The sequence below is a fragment of the Equus asinus genome, chromosome 2 (assembly GCF_041296235.1).
Source record: "Equus asinus isolate D_3611 breed Donkey chromosome 2, EquAss-T2T_v2, whole genome shotgun sequence".
Lineage (NCBI taxonomy): Eukaryota > Metazoa > Chordata > Mammalia > Perissodactyla > Equidae > Equus > Equus asinus.
This window is the reverse complement of record NC_091791.1, coordinates 154591207-154610186: the sequence shown is the minus strand read 5'-3', so window position 1 is coordinate 154610186 and position 18980 is coordinate 154591207. Positions and strand designations below refer to the sequence as shown.

The following is an 18980-nucleotide window of genomic DNA, read 5'->3' as shown; positions in this document are numbered from 1 at the left end:
TTTTCACCTTCATCCAAATGAAAAGCCTAACAGAGACATCTACTTGGAGAGAAAAACATCCTATCTCTGGATGGAGATGAGCTAAGAGGCACTGTCCAAATGGTAGCCTAGGGTCCAGCCCTGTGGCCCAGTGGTTAAGTTCAGCACGCTCCACTTTGGTGGCCCAGCTTCAGTTCCCTGGTGCGGATGTACACCACCTGTCAGCATCCATGCAGAGGTAGGGGCCCACGTACAAAATAGAGGAAGATTGGCACATATGTTAGCTCAGCAACAATCTTCCTCAAGCAAAAAAAAGAGGAAAGGGGCTGGCCCAGTGACCTAGTGGTTAAGCTCGTGCATTCCACTCAGCGACCCAGGGTTTGCAGGTTCAGATCCCTGGTGTGGACCCTACACACTTCTCATCAAGCCATGCTGTGGTGGTGTCCCACATACAAAATAGATGAAGGCTGGCACAGATGTTAGCTCAGGGACAATCTTCCTCAAGAAAAAAGAGGAAGATTGGCAACAGATGTTAGCTCAGGGCCAATCTTCCTCCAGAAAAAAAAAAGGTAGCCTAATCTAACAAACAGTTTTTAGTCTAGTTTGGTTTTTACAATTTTTTTATTTTTAAAAAGGGAGGGGGGTGACTTTGAATTTTCCCAACAGCAATGGTAAGAACATGATAGATAATGACCACCTCATAAAGTTTACAATTACAATAATGGCCATAAGGCATCTATCCTAAGACCTACGTATTTCCATACTCAACTCTATTTTCGTTTCTGATTTCTCTTTATAGATGCTGCCTGAAATTAGTTTCATACCAATCATTTAGAGAAGCATTCTCAAAGTTTGCTTCTCTGAATACTAACTAGCTCAAGATATTAACAAATGTCCACTAACACTAAAAATATTAAAGCATCAAAGTTAGACCTAAGAGTTTTTAGTCTTCAATAGGCTAATGTACTACTAGTTCCTCTCACATGAACACTAGAGTAACATTTCATTCACTCAGCCACTCAATTGCTAAACTCTAAGTGCAGTGTAGAAAAAGGTATTTCCTTCAGAGAATTCAGTTTAATAGAGGAGGTAAAACTTGAACATAAATTATTACAATAGTGCACATGGGAAGTCACTTAAGAGATGTACAGATAAAGTACCATGGAGTTCAGGAAAAAATGCTTACTTATTGAGTTGTTAGACCATGTCACATGTTATATGAGGGATCTGTAACTCCTACTGACAGGCTTATTTACAAATATTTATATCTTTGATGAGGAAACAGCAGGTTGGGATATGGAAGATCCTTCTAGGTATGTATGACCAAAAGAACAGAAAATGAAAAGTCTGATGAATATGATCATATAACATTTAATGCTTCCAACTTCCGACAAAGAAAAGCCCTGGCCAAATGGCTCCACTGGTGAATTTTACCAAACATTTAAAGTAGAATCGATACCAATCCTTTACAAACTCTTCCAAATAACAGAAGAGGAAAGCACACTTGCTACCTTATTCTGTGAGGCCGACATTATCCTGATTCCAAAACTAGGCAAGGACATCACAAGAAAACTATAGATTAATATCCCTTATAATATAGACAAAAAACAAGTGAATCCAGCAACATATAAAAAGGATTATACACCATGACCAAGTAAAATTTATCCTAGAGATGCACATTTGGTGTAACATCTGCAAATCAATGTACTATATACCACATTAATACAACAAAGGATAAAACCCACTTGATCATCTCAATAGACAACAGAAAAATGATTTGACAAAATCCAACACCATTTCAAACTAAAAACACTCAACAAACTAGGAACAAAAGGGCACTCTCTCAATCTGATAAAAGGCATCTATGAAAAATTCACAGCCAACAACATATCTAATGGTGAAAGACGGAATGCGATCCCCCTTAATACCAGGAACAAGACAAGGTTGTCTGCTTTCACAACTTCTATTCAAAATTGTACTGAAAGTTCTACCCAGGGTAATCAGGGGCGAAAAAAAAAAAAAAGAAAGAAAGAAAAGGTATCCAGATTGGAAAGAAAGAAGTAAAACTATCTCTCTATATAGATAACATGATCTTGTGTATAGACAGATAGATAATCCCAAGGAATGCACTAAAAAAATGATTAGAACTAACAAGCTCAGTAATCTTGTAAGGTACAAGATCAATACACGAAAATCAAGTATACTTCTATACACTAGCAATGAACAATCTGAAAACGAAATTAAGAAAATAACTCCATTTACGATAGCATCAAAAAGAACAAAATATTTAGGAATAAATTTAACCAAAGAACTGTGAGACTTATATACTGAAAACAACAAGACATGTCAAAAGAAGTTAAAGAACTAAATAAATGAAAAGACATCCCATAGTTCATGGATCAAATGATTTAATATTTTTAAGATGGCAATGATACACAGATTAAATGTAATGCCTATTAAAATCCAAGCTGACTTTTTTGCAGAAATAGACAAGCTGATTCTAAAATTCATATGGAAATGAAAGGGACCTTGGATAACCAAAATGATCTTGGAAGTGAAGAACAAAATCGGAGGACTCATACTTTCAACTTCAAAACTTACTACGTAACAGCAGTAGTGAAGATGTGTAGTACTGACATAAGGCTAGACATACAGATCAATGGAAGGGAATTGAGAGTCCGGAAATAAACCTTTACATTCAGAGTCAACTGATTTCCAACAAGCGTGTCAAGATAATTCAGTGGGCGAAAGGACAGTCTTTTCAACAAATGGTGCTGTGACAACCCAATAGCCACATGCAAAAGAATAAAGTTGGACCTCTTCTTTATACTATACCTAAAAATTTACTCAAAAGAGATCACAGACCTAAATTTAAGAGCTAAAACTATAAGACTCTTAGAAGAAAACATATGGGTAAATCTTCATGACCTTGAACGAGGTAATTGTTTCTTAGATATTACACCAACAGCAAAAGTAACGAAAGAAAAAATAAATAAATTGGACTTCATCAAAATTATCTTTAGTGCTGTAAATAATACTATCAAGAACTGAAAACCCACAAATGGGAGAAAATATCTGCAAGTCATATATCTGATACGGGACTGACATCCAGAATACATTTTTTAAAACTCACTAATAAGTAATTTGCCAATTTTTAAATAGGCAAAGGATATGGATAGACATTTCTCCACAGAAGATATACCAATGGCTAACAAGTACATGAAAAGATGCTCTAACATCATTAGCCATCAGAGAAATCCCAATCAAAATCAGAATGAGACACTGTTTAGCACTCACTAGGATGATTAAAATAAAAAAGATAGATAATAACAAGTGTTAACAAAGATATGGAGGACCTGGAACCTTCATCTACTGCTGGTGGGAATGTAAAATGGTACAGCCATTTCGGAAAAGTTTGGTAGTTCCTAAAAAGACTTACCATATAACCCAGAAATTCCACTTCTAGGTATACCCAAGAGAAAGTTTTTTGTCCACAAAAAACTTAGACATGAATCTTCCCAGGAGTCATCACAATAGCCAAAAGGTGGAAACAATCCAAATGTCAACAGATGAATGGATAAACAAAATGTGGTATACCCATACAATGGAATTTACTTGGCAATAGAAAGGAATGGAATACCGATAGATGCTACAACATAGATGAACCTTGAAAACATTATGCTAAGTAAACAAGCCAGTCAACAAAGGCTTCATATTGTATGATTCCATTTATATGAAATATCCAGAAAAGGTAACTCCACAGAAACAGAAAACAGACTAGTGGTTGCATGGGACAGGGGTTTGGGGGGAGGGGTTTCTTTTTGGGCTGATGAAAACGTTTTAAACTTAGACTATGGTGATTGTTGCAACTCTGTGAATATGCTAAACCAATGAACATACTAAACCATATACACTTTACATGGGTGAATTTTATAGACTGAGAATTATATTTCAATAAACATATTAAAATGTATCATTTCTGCACAGGAAAAACACTGAAAAACAGTTAAAAAGTAAATGATAAATTGTGAAAAATATCTGCAAGACTTTATAAATTTAAATCTCATATACTGGTTTCTTACAAAATTCTAGCAGTAGTATAATACCTTTAGCACACAGAATCCACCAATAATTTTCTGTTTAAAGAGACTGTTACTATTATTATATTATATTACTTTGGTCCCATAAGGAACCAAAGGCTTACACATGTTGAGTAACTTGCTCAAGGTCATACATTAATAGGGAATGTGACTTTGAATCCAGATAATCTGACTCCTGAGCCCTCACCTTTAACCACTATACTGTAAGATTTAAAACTGTCTGGAAAGTTACATCTCAAAGAACTGAGGGTGTTTATTTCTTGGAATTGGACTAAGAGGAACGTCTACTTTCTATTTTTTAATGTCAATATTTTTCAAAATTCTTACCATGTATGTATTACTTTTCAAATGAAAAAGTTGCAAAGATTTTGAAATACGGTATAATTTATATATACTGAAATGCACAGATATTAAATATACAGTTTGATGAGTTTTGACATATGCACATATCTGTATAATTCACATCCCTATTCAGATATATCAATAGCTCATTATCAAGCCAGCCCTGATGGCCTACTGGCTAAAGTTTGGCACTCCCTGCTTTGGCGGCCTGGGTTTGGTTCCCAGCTATGGAACCAGAGCACTCGTCTGTCAATAGCCATGCTGTGGCGGCAGCTCACAAAGAAGAATCAGAACTTACAACTACATACAACTATGTACTGGGGCTTTGAGCGGGGGAAAGGAAGAAATAAAGGAGGAAGACTGGTAACAGATGTTAGCTTAGGGTAAATCTTCCCCTGCAAAAGAAAAAGAAAGAATACCTCATTATCCCAGGAAGTTCTCTCCAGCTTGTGCTTCTTCCAAGTCAATTCTTATCTCTTGCCCTACAGGCAGTCACTGTTCTGATTTCTTTCACCACAGATTAATTTTGTATGCTCTAGAGATTAGTATAAAGGGAATTATACTGCACACACAATTTTGTGTCTGGACTCTTTTTTCTATGGCATGTTTTAAGATTCACTCATGTTAGTGCATATATCAGTAGTTCACTCCTTTTTGTTGCTAAATTGAATTCCATTATAAGAATGAATATAACCACAATTTATTCATTTACCTGTTGATGGATATTTGGGTTTTCATTTATCTTTGGGTAAATTCCTGGAATGGAACTGCTAGGCCATAGGTAGGTATATGTTTAACCTATTAAGAAATCACCAAACAATTTTCCAAAATGGTTCTACTATTTTGCACTCCTACCAACAATGAATAAGAGTTGTAAGTTGCTTCCCATCTGTGCCAACACTTGGTGTTATAATAGTATTTCCCTGCAGTTTTAATTTGCACATCCCTAATGACTGAAGTTGAGCACCTTTTTACATGCTTATTGGCCATTTGTATAACTTCTTTTGTGAAATGTCTGTTAAAGTTTTTGACCACATTTGAAAAAGAGGTAGTCTTTTTATTATTGAGTTATAGGAGTCCTTTAATATATTATAGACACAATTCCTTTGTTAGATATATGTATTACTACTATTACATATTCATGGATTGGAATGTTATTATTAAGATGTCAATTCTCCCCACATTCATCTACAGGTTCCCAATCAAATCCCAAAAGGGTTTTTGAAGAAACTAATAAGCTCAGTCTAAAATATATATGGAAATGCAAAGGCCCTAGAATAGTCCAAACAAGTTTGAAAAAATGAATAAAGCTGGAGTTCACACTATCTGATTTTAAGACTTACTAAAGTTATGTAATCAAGATGGTACTGCACTGGAATAAGGATAGACAAATAAACCAATGGTATAGAATAGAGACCAAAAGAGACCCACAGTTACATGGTCACATTGATTCTTGACAAGGGCACTAAAATAATCCAATAGGAAAAGGAAAAGTTTTCCAACAAATGGTGCTTGAACAACTGTAGATCCATATTGGGGGGAGAGGGGAAGGACAAACGGATACACAGACACCTCAACCCCTTTACCTCATACCATATACAAAAATGAAATGAGAGATGAATCACAGACTTAAATATAAAGCTAAAATGATAAAGGGTCTAAAAGAAAACATAAGAACATACCTGTGACCTTAAAGTAGGTAAAAATTTCTTAGATAGGACACAGAAAGCACTAACCCTAAAAGAAAATATTGATGAACTGACGATCAAAGTAAAAAGCTTCTACATAAAAAAAATTGTTAGTGACTGTTTGCTTGGTTTTATTCTTTACCAGCTTGCAAGGGTATTAAAAAATCAGTCTGCAGAGAGCATTGCCAATAATATGCAATCAGGACAAGTGGCCCCTTCGCTACTCCACAGCAAATAAAGGTGCAAATTCTCCCTAACACAAATGCCATAACCTTATCAGGATTCTCATGGAAGTCTGATGGGTTCCAAGGTCACCAAGAATTACTCAGGAAGATCCTGGTACACTTTCTCTTTCGCAGCCCAGATTAGGATTCAATTTCCAGCCATGGTCCTTAAAAGTATTTTTTGTGCTCCTCCCATACCAGTCTAAGGGAGATACTAGAAACTCCCATAACTATGCTCTGCTAAACCAGCATCCCTTACTGATAAAATAAGCAAGAATAACTTCCCTAACTCTCTTTTACGGGAAGCAACAACTTACTGTATACTTAAATGGGCAAACTAACTAATCTCCGTTTCTCTTGGTTCTCTGAGTTGGACCTGTATCGGTCTTTTTGTATTACCTTATCTGCTGTTTAATAATGAAGGAATCATACACGATACCAGAAGTCGCTGGAAGTCTTAGTAACAGAATACTTGCATTTAGTTTACAATGTGGATGCTTGTACAACAAATTGTAAAAATGGATTAAATTAGCAAACCACCAAAAATACAGGGGGAAAAATAACTCAAATACCAAAAGAGAAAACATAATTCTGCACAGTATAAAAATTGATAAGAAACTTAAGGAAATTCTCATTTAAATCATTTTTTTCCTAACCTATAAAATTTATTTGTATCACTCCATTTAGTTGAAATAAAAGTTACCAGTGACTCCTTTATTTTGCTAAATCTAAACTATTAAAATATCTTTTACCAGTTCTGCAAAACTAATAGAAGAAAAAAGTTTTAAATGAATATTTTGAGAAAGAGTAAGAGTAAGTTTGAAAGGGCATTCATTTCCTGTCTACCATAATTATATAACTTTAACAAAAAATAAGCTCAATGGCTCAGCTGAAAAACATTCCTGAATTCACTGAAATGTTTCAGTTAATCTTAACCATAAAAAAGCTTTCAAAACCAGCCTCAGTTAGAAGTAAAAACTCTAGTTATGGTGTGATGGGAGGAGAGGACATGGGTCCTAACACTGAATAAGAGCACACTAGCGTGAGGGGCTTTCCTGTCTTAGGTAATAATACTAGCTCATTTAATTGTCACAACAATTCAAATCTAATTCCATTTTAGTTTAGTTAAATAACTTGCCAAGCTAGAATTAGAACTCAGATCTATTATCAGCAACTCCAAAGCCCCAATTCTTCGCCACTAGATTCTGCTATAACAAAAATAAAGAAGCCTCAGGACTAGGGTGACCATACCTTCTAGCTGGTTTACCCAAGACAGTCCAAGTTTATGCCTGCTGTCCTAGGCATAATTACTAATAGTCCTTCTCCCTTCACTTTCAAAAATATCCACTTTTGAACAATAAATTTTTGGTCACCCCACACATGGTAAATAAGAGGTAAATAAATCACAAAGCTCTCTTTAAATATTGTATTTGAACCAGAAGTTTCCATTCAGACCATCGAATATTCACTAAGAGGCTACTACAGACCAGACATGGAACTAAACAGAAGGAGAAGACCTTGCCCTCAAGGAGCAGAGGCTGACAGAGCCCTCTATGTGGAAGCCAGAAACTACCTGCTCGACCAAAAGGATCACTACAAGGGCGTGAAGACAATCTAGCAATTTAATAAGCAGATTTTACCCAAAGCACAAAGTTTCAGAGATAAAAATACAGCTGCATTTTAAATGGAATGAAGAACTCCTGGCTAAAAAAGGATGGCCGTTTCATAAATTTCTAAAATGGCAAAGTGAAAATATTTCAGCCTATCTCATAGGTATATTGTGAGAAAGAAAAAAATGCCTATTCATAGTTTCTCTTTCCTACTTTTCTTCCTTAATGAAATCAGATTATACCAAAATGAAATGTTGGGGCGGGGGGCGGCAATCAATTATAATGCACTTGTTTTCTTCCAGGAAAGAATCATTTCAACTCCCTAGAAGAATATCTTCACCAAGATGAGGAACAAAACATCTTATCAGAATAATAAAAGAAAGAGTCTTACTAACACAACTGCCTCAGGGGATTTCTACAGGATACACCATAGAGCATTTGGTCAAACATTTAATCCCTATTTATTAAGCATTTAGAGTCTAAATGTTACTAAATCAAAAAAACCCAAAAGGGAAGAAATGTTTCCTGAAGTAGCTGGTGGACTTTTCACATGAAAATGTAAAGAAAACAAAAATTTTCTAAGTGAGTTTATGTTAGAAGTCCCTAAGCTATATTTCATAAGTGTTCTGGTGAAAAGCACCCAATGTGAATTAATAACAATTTATCAAATTAAAAATCTGAAAACATACCTAAAGATCCCCTCTTAATGAAGAACCAGTGACTTCAACAACTTTCAGAACAGCTAGTTCTATGAAAACACTTACCTTTTTCAGGGAATGAGATAGCTGAGTAAAAGATACTCCCATAAAAGAGATAAATTAAAGGAGTGAATTTAAAGCTCAGAAAATCTTGAGCAACTCAGTTGATTCCTCAGCAAAAGAAAGAAAATATTAGCTCACTTCATAGTTACTTATGAAAAATAGAGATCCTAGACAAAGTGTTGGGAAAATTTAGTTACCAGTTCCATATAGTTAACCCTCCATTATTGTATGAGTGATGATGAGCGGTAATTATTGAGGATAAAAAATAAGAGACACCCATAAACAGCCAAAATTCCAAAATTCATTTTTATATTTAGTTTTCCTATACTAAGTCAGTTTTCATTTTGGGAATGAACACACTAATTAGTGTGGATAGTGAGAGAGAAGTTGTATAGAACTGTGTTCTCCAAAAGAAACCTGAGAAATCAAAATTCAAGTAATTCATCCTAGAGACAAACCACCTGTAAATAAGTATGAGTTAAACTGTACACTAAACGGATCTTGCTTTTCAATCATCAATATTTCAGTCACTTAGATGTGTGATGATTTTGCCACCAAATAAAATTACTCATTCTCTTTACCACAGTCTCCACAATTTGAATAAGACAGGTAGGTTTATACCAAACTAGGTACTCAATAAACCCTTGCTAAAGTTAGACTTTTTCCTCTATTCAAGAAGCTTGTGGGGTGGGGAAGAAGACCTCATTACAAACAATTCCAACTAGGGATCCAAATTCTTTGATTTTGCTATTATCAAACGTTACTGTAATAAGGAGGCTATATACTTACATTCCATTGAGAACTAGGTGCCCAACATTTTGTACACATATGCACTTTATATATACATTAACTCATTTAATCCTTTTATGACATAGATACTATTATAACCTCCATCTTACAGATAAAGAAGTAAGCTTAAGTAACCCACCCAAGGTCACACAGCTGGAAATGGCAGAGCCAGGATTGGAATCCAAGAAGTCTGACTCCAAAGTCCCACATACTTAACCACTTGTTTATTTTGCTTCTCAAATTGTTCCAGTTTTGGCCACTGGGAGCTCTTTCAGTTGGTTCCTGTGCTCCTTTGACATAGCATCATCACTGCAGGGTTAGGATTGGGGTGGTGGCAGTGGTGGCTGGAGCACTTCCTTACTTTCTGGCACTACAAGATGCTCCAGGCTCATCTTGTATATTTTCTGCCCCAGTCCTAGAATCAGTCATTTCTCCAAGGAGCTCTAGTTCTTTTTATTGGATAATGGTATTAGAAACCAAAATCTGGGTACTTGGTGTGCTCCTGGGATTCTTTTAACCTTCCCTGCTGACAAAGCACAGAAATATGTGTGTGTATATAAACCCAAATATGTACACATATCTATAAATATTTCAATATGTAACCATCTGTATTGGTATTAAGCTAAACATGGGTTCATACTGATGTCTCCAACTTGAATCCACTACCACATGGTTCACTGTAGCCTCTTTCCCTTGCTTACTGTAAATTCCCACTCTGACAGTGAAAAGCCTGTCTCTTGTCATTTATTTACTAATTGTTCAATTGCTGTACACGTGTATATCACTATCAAAATTAACCCGAACCAAATAAAACTACACATCTACAGACAGCTAATCTTCAAGAAAGGTGCCAAGAACATACAATGGAGAAAAGATAGTCTCTTCAATAGATGGAGTTGGGAAAACTGGACAGCCACATGCAGAAGAATGAAGGTAGACCACTATCTCAGGCCATACACAAAAATAAACTCAAAATGGATCAAAGACTTGAAGATACGTCCTGAAACTATAAAACTCCTGGAAGATAACATCAATAGTACGCTCTTTGACACTGAACTAAAAGGCATCTTTCCAAATACCATGTCCTCTCAGACAAGGGAAACAAAAGAAAAAATAAACAAGTGGGAAGTCATCAGACTAAAGAACTTCTGCGAGGCAAAAGAAACTAGAATCAAAACAAAGAGACAACCCACCAGTTGGGAGAAAATGTTTGCAAATCATATATCTGACAAGGGGTTAATCTCCATAATACATAAGGAACTCATACAACTGAACAATAAAAAAACAACCCATCCAATCAAAAAATGGGCAGAGGAGATGAACATTTTTCCAGAGAAGATACACAGATGGCCAACAAACACATGAAAAGATGTTCAACAACACTAATCACCAAGGCAAATCAAAACTACATTAAGATACCACCTTATGCCTGTTAAAATGGCTATAATCACTAAGACTAAAAATAACAAATGTTGGAGACGGTGTGGAGAGAAGGGAACCCTCACACACTGCTGGTGGGAATGCAAACTGGTGCAGCCACTATGGAAAACAGTACGGAGATTCCCCAAAAAACTAAAAATAGAACTACCATATCACCCAGCTATCCCACTACTGGGTGTCCACCCAAACAATTTGAAATCAACAATCCAAAGTAACATATGCACCCCTATGTTCATTGCAGCACTATTCACAAGAGCTAAGACAGGGAAGCAACCCAAGTGCCCATCGACCAATGACTGGATAAAGATGTGGTGCACATATACAACGGAATACTACTCAGCCAGAAAAAAGGACAAATCCATCCCATTTGCAATAACATGGAAGGACCGAGAGGGAATTATGCTAAGTGAAATAAGCCAGTCTGAGAAAGACAAACACCAGATGATTTCACTCATATGTAGAATATAAACAAACACACGGACAAAGAAAACAGCTCAGTGGTTACCAGGGCAAGGGGGGTGGAGGGTGGGCACAGAGGTTGAATGGGAGCACTTATGTGGTGACAGTCAAGAAATAATGCACAACTGAAATCTCACATTGATGTAAACTGTTATGAACTCGACAAAAAAAAAAGTGAGGAAAAAAAATTAACCTGTACCCCCATGGGACACTACTTTATCAGGTAGACCAGAGTGCTTACAGGCAGTTCCTTACGTCTTAGATTCCACTCATTTCCAGGGTTACTTAGGTCAGCACTTCCCTCCTCCCCTTTTTTAGTAAGGTTGTTTCATACGTTTGTTATACAATTAGATTCTCCTGCCACAGTCTGCATTCTTTCCTGGGATCCCTCACCTCCTAAATGATTTTTGTTTAATGTGCACACATTAAAGTTTACTCCTTGTGCTGTAAAGCCCTATGAGTTTTGACAAATGTCATGTATCCACTATTACAGTATCCAACAGAATAGTCTTATCAAGCAGTATTTTAACTGAATTAAATGGCACTATAATTCTCTATGGAAGCAGTCAGCTATCCTCTCACAGTACCAACAGCCTCAATGTAAAATGAGGGGGTTCTTGGGCAGGCCCCACGGCGTAGTGGTTAAGTTCAGTACCCTCTGTTTCAGCAGCCTGGTTCAGTTTCCAGTCACAGACCTACACCATGGTCAGTGGCCATGCTGTGGTGGTGACCCACGTACAAAATAGAGGAAGACTGGCACAGATGTTAGCTCAGGGTAAATCTTCCTCAGGGGAAGAAAAACACGAGGAGATTCAACTAAATGATAATAATATATAGCATTTATTAAACATTCTGTGTCAGGGATGGTGCTAAGCACTTCACATGATTATCTCACTTATTTCTAGCAACTCTCTATACAAAGTAGATACTATTATTATCCCCATTTAAAAGATGGAATTAAGGCTTAATATTAACATGCACATCATCAGCCAGCCAGGGAGTTGTAGAGTCAAGACTCTAGAGCAGGAGTTGGCACAGAATGGCCTGCATGTCAAATCCAACCCACTGCCTAGTTTGGTAAATCCTGACAGGTAAGAATGATTTTTACATTTTTAAATAATTGGAAAAAAGTTATATTTCATGACACATGAAAACTACATGAAATTAAAACCTCAGTGTCCATAAATAAAGTTTTATTGGAACATGGCCTCACTCATTCATTTACATACATGACCAGCAAAACCTAAGATTTATTATTTGACCCTTTACAGAAAAACTTTTCCAAGACCTGCTCTAGAGCCTGGCCTACTATTATATTCTAAGAATGATTCTAAAAAAGGCAAACTATTACTAACATTAGAATGAGATCCCGGACAGAAATATCTTAGAGCCTGAACTAAAAAGTTTAATGTTGCAAAACACCACCTCTTTGAATTATCATCTTAAATAAGAAGATACTTCTGTGAACATCTACTGGTATTCTGTATACAACCACAAAGGTTTATGCATTATAACTATTTTCTTTATTGAAGTATCTTTCCCTGCCTTATCTAAAAAAAAGATTGGAGATATTTTCTATTCATAATAAAAGGGTTCTGATTTCAATACTTTATAAACTAAAATCCTAGATCAAACTGATGAAACTATCAAAATACAATGGCACTCATAATTACAGCTATCACTTGTTGAGAGCACTATGTGCCAGGTACCATTCTACACATTTCTATGTACTCATTCATTTCTCACAATTACTCTCTACGAGGTAGGTATTACTAATTTAACAGATGAAGAAATTAGGCTTAAATAGCTTTCCAGGGGCCACATAGTTAATAAGAGGGAAAGCTAAAATTTGAACCCAGGTCATTTGGCTCTAGGATCTAGATGGGGTTTGGCTATACTACACTGCCACTGGATTACAATGCTTCTGTTAACAAGGCAGATTAGGGCCTTTAAACAAAGCAAAAGAACGTCTCAGTATTTAAAACAAAAACTAAGTACTAGTAATTCATATCAGCACCTCAAGAGAAACATTTAGGTTTATACTTCTCTACGGTACTTAGAGTTTACATAATTGTATGTTTATCTTTGCAAAGCCCCTCTGTACTCTCTATATATGCACATACAACTGGATCAATTCACTTGTATACCCCTAGAGTCTACCACAGTCCCTTGAGTATGGAGATGCTCAACAAATTGTTGTTGGGAGGATCAAAAAGCATTCACTAGGTGTTCAATAAATATTTATTGAGTAAATGAATGAACAGATGAGGTTTCATAAACCATTAGGTACAAGTATCATTAAATGGTCTGTTGACCTAAACTAGGGCTGAATCAGAAAAGTCTTAGTAACCCTTAAATTGTGTCTGGTCTGTTGTTGAGCCTTAACCACCTTCTATGCTAGTAAGTTTCATAAACAAAACCAATCATTATACACCTGCCAAACAATATTCATCTTTCAAGCTAGTTGTAATTTTCCAGGATTATTTTTCCTAATTCGATACAATTTAATCATGGTCGATCTCAGTTTTCATCACTCCATTGTGGAGTGAAATTTCTTTATCTTCATGTGAAAGCCTCACCATTGCCTTCATCATTTATACTGCCATTTTCTGGAAACTTCCCTTCTGATTAATTTGTTCTTGCTTGAGGTACAATAACTGGGATCCATTCAACAGTCTAAGAGTGGATATACTGCGGTTTCATACCAAGATAATGCGGTCCATTTTTAAATTTTATTTTTCATACCTCTCTTGGGAATGACTAACATTTCATTGGCCATTCAGGCAACACTCTCAGGGATAAACTGACCACTTGGCCTAGCATTCTTTTAACCATATTGATGCTCACTAGCCATTTTTCTGTTCATCCACAAAGATACAAAAGATTTACCCACAGTTTATCCTACATAGCTACTAATTTCTTGCCCAGAAAACCTAGCCGTCATATACAAACCCAGAGGCACCTTATTTGTCCTTTTACAAGAATTAAGAACAGTTTTAGTATCATTATCAAAAGGTGAACTCTATACTTGAATATCCTGAGAAAACCCAATATGCCATACATGTTGTTCCTTTCTACCACATAACAAATAGTGTCCCCTCTTCCCAAACTAAATGTATAGCAGAGTCTTCGGTATGGTTATTTCTTCAAAAATGAAAATAAACTAACATTCATCAATATGCTGTCTTATAATTAATGTCATTTAATCTCAAAAGTGAAAATTATTATACCCACTTTACAGAAAAGGAGAACTGAAACTCAAAAAAGTTTAGTAACTTACCCAAAGGTAAGTGAGACTCAAACCCAAGTCTTTTCAAGTCAAAAAACCAATGTCTTTCCCTTATACTACCAGGTTTGTCCTTAGCTAAACTATTACTTGCTCTTCCTCTAAGAATACATGTTTACACTCTTGTGAACATGAATTTAAGAGTCAATAATCCTAATAACAATAATAATATTGTCATGGAAACCACTGTTTTGTCCCATATGCAATAACTTAGCTAGGTATCCAAGACTCTATAGGGCAGAGGTTCTTATACGAGGGTCCATGATCTCAGATGGAAAAAAACTAAACTATAACTAAAATTAGCATTCCTTTCAAGTCTGAATGTAGGCAGCACACCACAGCAGTACTAGCAGGACTATCACTAGTTGTTATTTAATTCAATAAAAAGCAAATTTCTTACTTCATAATTGTTTTTTTAAATATGTGTGCTACATTTTATACATTTAAAAGTCATATTCTGGGGCTGGCCCCGTGGCCAGGTGGCTCGGTTCGCACGTGCTCCGCTTTGACGCTGGGGGTTTCTCCGGTTTGGATCCTTGGTGTGGACATGACACCACTCATCAGGCCATGCTGAGGCGGTGTCCCACATGCCACAGCTAGAAGGACCCAGGACTAAAATTAGTATGCAACTATGTACTGGGGGGATTTGGGAGAAAAAGCAGAAATAAATAAATAATTTTTTACAAAGTCATATTCTGAGAAGGGGTTCACAGGCTTCTTTAGACTGCAAAGGAGTCCAGAACACATAACAAATATAAGAACCCTGCTCTAGAGACCATCACACGAGCTATCTGTCAATCCTTGGTAGTAAAAGTTTATAAAGGCAAGTTACATACACAGTTTGTTCACTGTCCTCTAGTCCATTAAAAATATGGATAGCATTTACTCCCAGTGATTTTCTTATATCTAATTTGTCAACTATATCTACTATTACTGATCTCCTACTTCTGACCTAACACATATGGAAACCTCTCTTACGTACTTATTAAACCCAGGCATTAAGCTTTTTTGTGACCAACTTTTCAACCCTAAGCAAACCTACTGTATGATGATTAGCAAGTGAATTCAATGCTTCTGTAACTGAATTTCTGACAATGTATAGCCAAGATCTGAATGTTTATACGCCCCCCCCTTCATATGTTGAAATCCTAACCCCGAAGGTGATGGTACTAGTTGGGATGGGAGCCCTCATGATTAGGATCAGTGCCCACAAAAGGTGTTTAGTAATTAATGACTGTGCTCTTCTCATTCTCTGCATGCTAAGCCTATCACATCAAAATTCTCGTGCAACTTTAAAACTTGTCATCAACTTCATTTATTTTCCCACACAAACTCAAAGTTTCCTATTAACCCTATCCCGTTGTGACCACTCTAAAACTCAGTGCATTCCAACATTTATATTTTGTGTGAACTTGTATGTTGATATGTTAAACCCCCAAGCCAGTTTTAATCTTCTTGTGGGAAGAAGAGGTGTCTATTATTCCTTCCCCAGCCCTATGTCTACACAAGTAACGGCAGTCAAAAGCTGTTATGATACCGTTAGGAGTGCTATGACAAACTTTCATTAAGGGAAATTATAACACCATAGTTTACTGTCTGTTGCTTAGACAATCACATTTCCACCTTGATGTACTCAAGAAGTTTTTATTAGTCATAAATTTTTCTCATCACATTTGTGCTCTTTACAGTTATTTCCTATTAAAAGACACAGATCTTTAAAAATTGGTTTGGATTCTTCCGAAACAAAATGTAGAGGAAAAGAACAAAGTAAACTAAAATAACGGAATTTAATCCTTAAAAACACAAATTCATTTTATAATCAAGTATACATCTTTTACCATATATAATAATCTTGAATCATCATTTTATAGAAAGAGCTTGAGAATTTCAAGCATACAGCACAACGAGAATGGAATATTATTTGGCAATAAAAAGGAAGAAAGTCCTGATACATGCTACAACATGGATGAACCTTGAAAACACGTTAAGTGAAAGAAGCCAGTCGCAAAAGGACACATATTGTATGATGCCATTTATACAAAATATCCACAAAAGGCAAATCTACAAAGACAGAAAATAAAGTACTAGTTGCTAGGGCCTAGGGGGCGAGGGGCATGAGGAATGACCACTAAGGGGCTTCTTTTGGGGGTAATGAACAGAGAGTGGTGATAGCTGTACAACTCTGAGTACTATATACTAAACAGCACGGAACTGTACACTTTAAAAGACGGAGTTTTTTGGTATATGGATTGTATCTCAATAAAGCTATTACTTAAAAAATAATAAATAAAAAGCCGTCACCAGTAAACCACAATGAAAATTTCCTTGGGAAAGGATGTCAGGAAAGTCACTGATTACCTGTGATGTTAAGGAGCTCAACCTCCTCATTCCTTCTGCCATTCCTACCAAGTACGACCGTAAAACTAGTCAGTGTATGAATCAAAGAAACATTTAGGCACAGTTAGGTGTTAACTAACTGGCCTAAGTGAGTGTCTCCTTAGGCTCTATCACTCCTAAACTGTAGGGGGCTTCCACCCCGGGTGATTACGGAAGTACCAGTTTTCATTAGCAAGAAGGAAAGTCAAAGTAGGATGACACTTGCCTACATGCCCTACAAAAGTCTAGAAGATCAGAAGAGGTGTCACCTACACACTCCCAAGTCTGTGCACGTGTTAGGCTGCCCACACTCAACATGAACAAGCAGCATGCACCATTCACCCATATCCCAACTTGCTCCCCATAAATTGACACACTATCAAACCCTTAGATATCTTTTAAAAGGGCAGATACAGCCCTCCCCGGGTTCCCACTCGAGACCAACCAGCCCCCGCCCTGCCCTGCCCCACCCCACCCCCAAACCCACACACGTGTTAGCCCGACACCGCCCCACCAGGTCCCACGTGCACCTGGTCTAACACACTCCCCACGTGTGGGCGCCCCACGGGCTTCCTCGGCTGGCTGAGGTCACCGCGTGACCCCAGGTCTCCAGAGGTAAGAGAGGGGAAGGACGAGGCCCAGGTCCCTGAGGTTCCAACCCTGCGGGGAGTGTCCACACCCATCCTCCCTACTAACCCCAACAAATCCAAGGGCTGGGGGCTACGGCCCCTTTAAGACGCGGCCCAGTCGTCGCCCGCAGAGAGGGGCGCAACGGGGCCTACACCACCCCCCCTCCGTTCGCCCGCCCACGTCTGGTCGCCTCACCTCGGGCCGCCGGGCCCCGCCGCCGCGGCGGCGGCGGAGGGGGGGCGGGGTGCGGGCGGGGTCCGGAGGGGGGGGTCGCCCCGCCGACGGTGGAGCCGCGGTTCGCTCTCTGAGGCCGTGGGACGGTGACTGCGTTGGGCGTGGACGCTCCTAGCTCGCTCCCTCGGCGGCTCCTGGGACCCCAAGATGGCGGCGGCGCTGAGGCGGCTGCGGGCGCTGGGCCGGCGGCGGCGGCGGCCACTTTCACTCACTGAGAGGAGCGGAGCAGGGACACGGGGAGCCATGGCGGGGGGGAGGAGAGGCGCCATAGCCAGGCCAGAACAATCGAGCCGCTACTCGGCTGGTTTACCCCCGCCCCACCCACGCTCACTGCTCGTCTCCAGCCCGTGGCCTCCCGCAGTGCCGCTGCCGTCGGCCTCGTGCAGCTCGCACCCCGCCGCTGCCGCCTGACGCCCCGCGCGGACCGGGGTTCGTGGGGAGACCCTGATCTATGCCATCTGAGTGCAGATTGGTCGGGGCTGGGACTGGCGAAGATTGCCGAAAGGCGGCGGGGAGGAGGAGGAGGATGTCATCGCTAGAGTGAGCAAGCAGATCTCGCGGGAGCAAGTGTCGCGAGACCTCTCCGGGCCTGCAACCGCCCAAGAAAGGTTACTTTTCCCGGAAGTAACGTCAATCGAAACGGCCCGGGATCCTGGGAATGTTCGTTCCCGTAGGCAGGAGATTGGAGGGTGCTTGTGCTTAGTTTGTTAGGGGCTACCGAACGTTGATGAGATCACTGGAGGGAAAGGATAGGCTCAGGTGTGATATTTTATCGTTTCTGGCCCCTTTGGGTGGGCTTGTACGTCGTCGAGGAAATGCCTGCTGTTTACAGTCACTCTTAGACGGTAGTTTGGGGCTCCCCTTTAGGCTCAGGGACCAACATCGCGATGCTGTGGCATAGTTAGGCAAGATGCCTAACTCAAGGCTTTAGGATTCAAGGACTTGGGAAGACAGAGACCTGTCATCGGAAATATCTCCCTATCCTCACACCCACCCAGTGAGCCTCTGAAAAGTGAATAATTGATTTGTCTGTGCCAACTCCTTAGTTTGAGCCCCCTACTA

At 38.6% G+C, this 18980-nt stretch overlaps 1 protein-coding gene across 2 annotated transcripts in view; it reads right to left on the bottom strand.

The window, feature by feature from the left end:
- The window catches only part of INO80 (INO80 complex ATPase subunit), a 125967-nt gene extending 107766 nt beyond the window's left edge, over positions 1-18201 (bottom strand). For both annotated transcript variants that reach the window (XM_070503431.1, XM_070503432.1), the window contains exon 1: positions 17880-18201. The gene's annotated coding sequence lies outside the window, so the exon portion shown is untranslated. The remainder of the gene's footprint in view (positions 1-17879) is intronic.
- Positions 18202-18980: the final 779 nt, after the last annotated feature.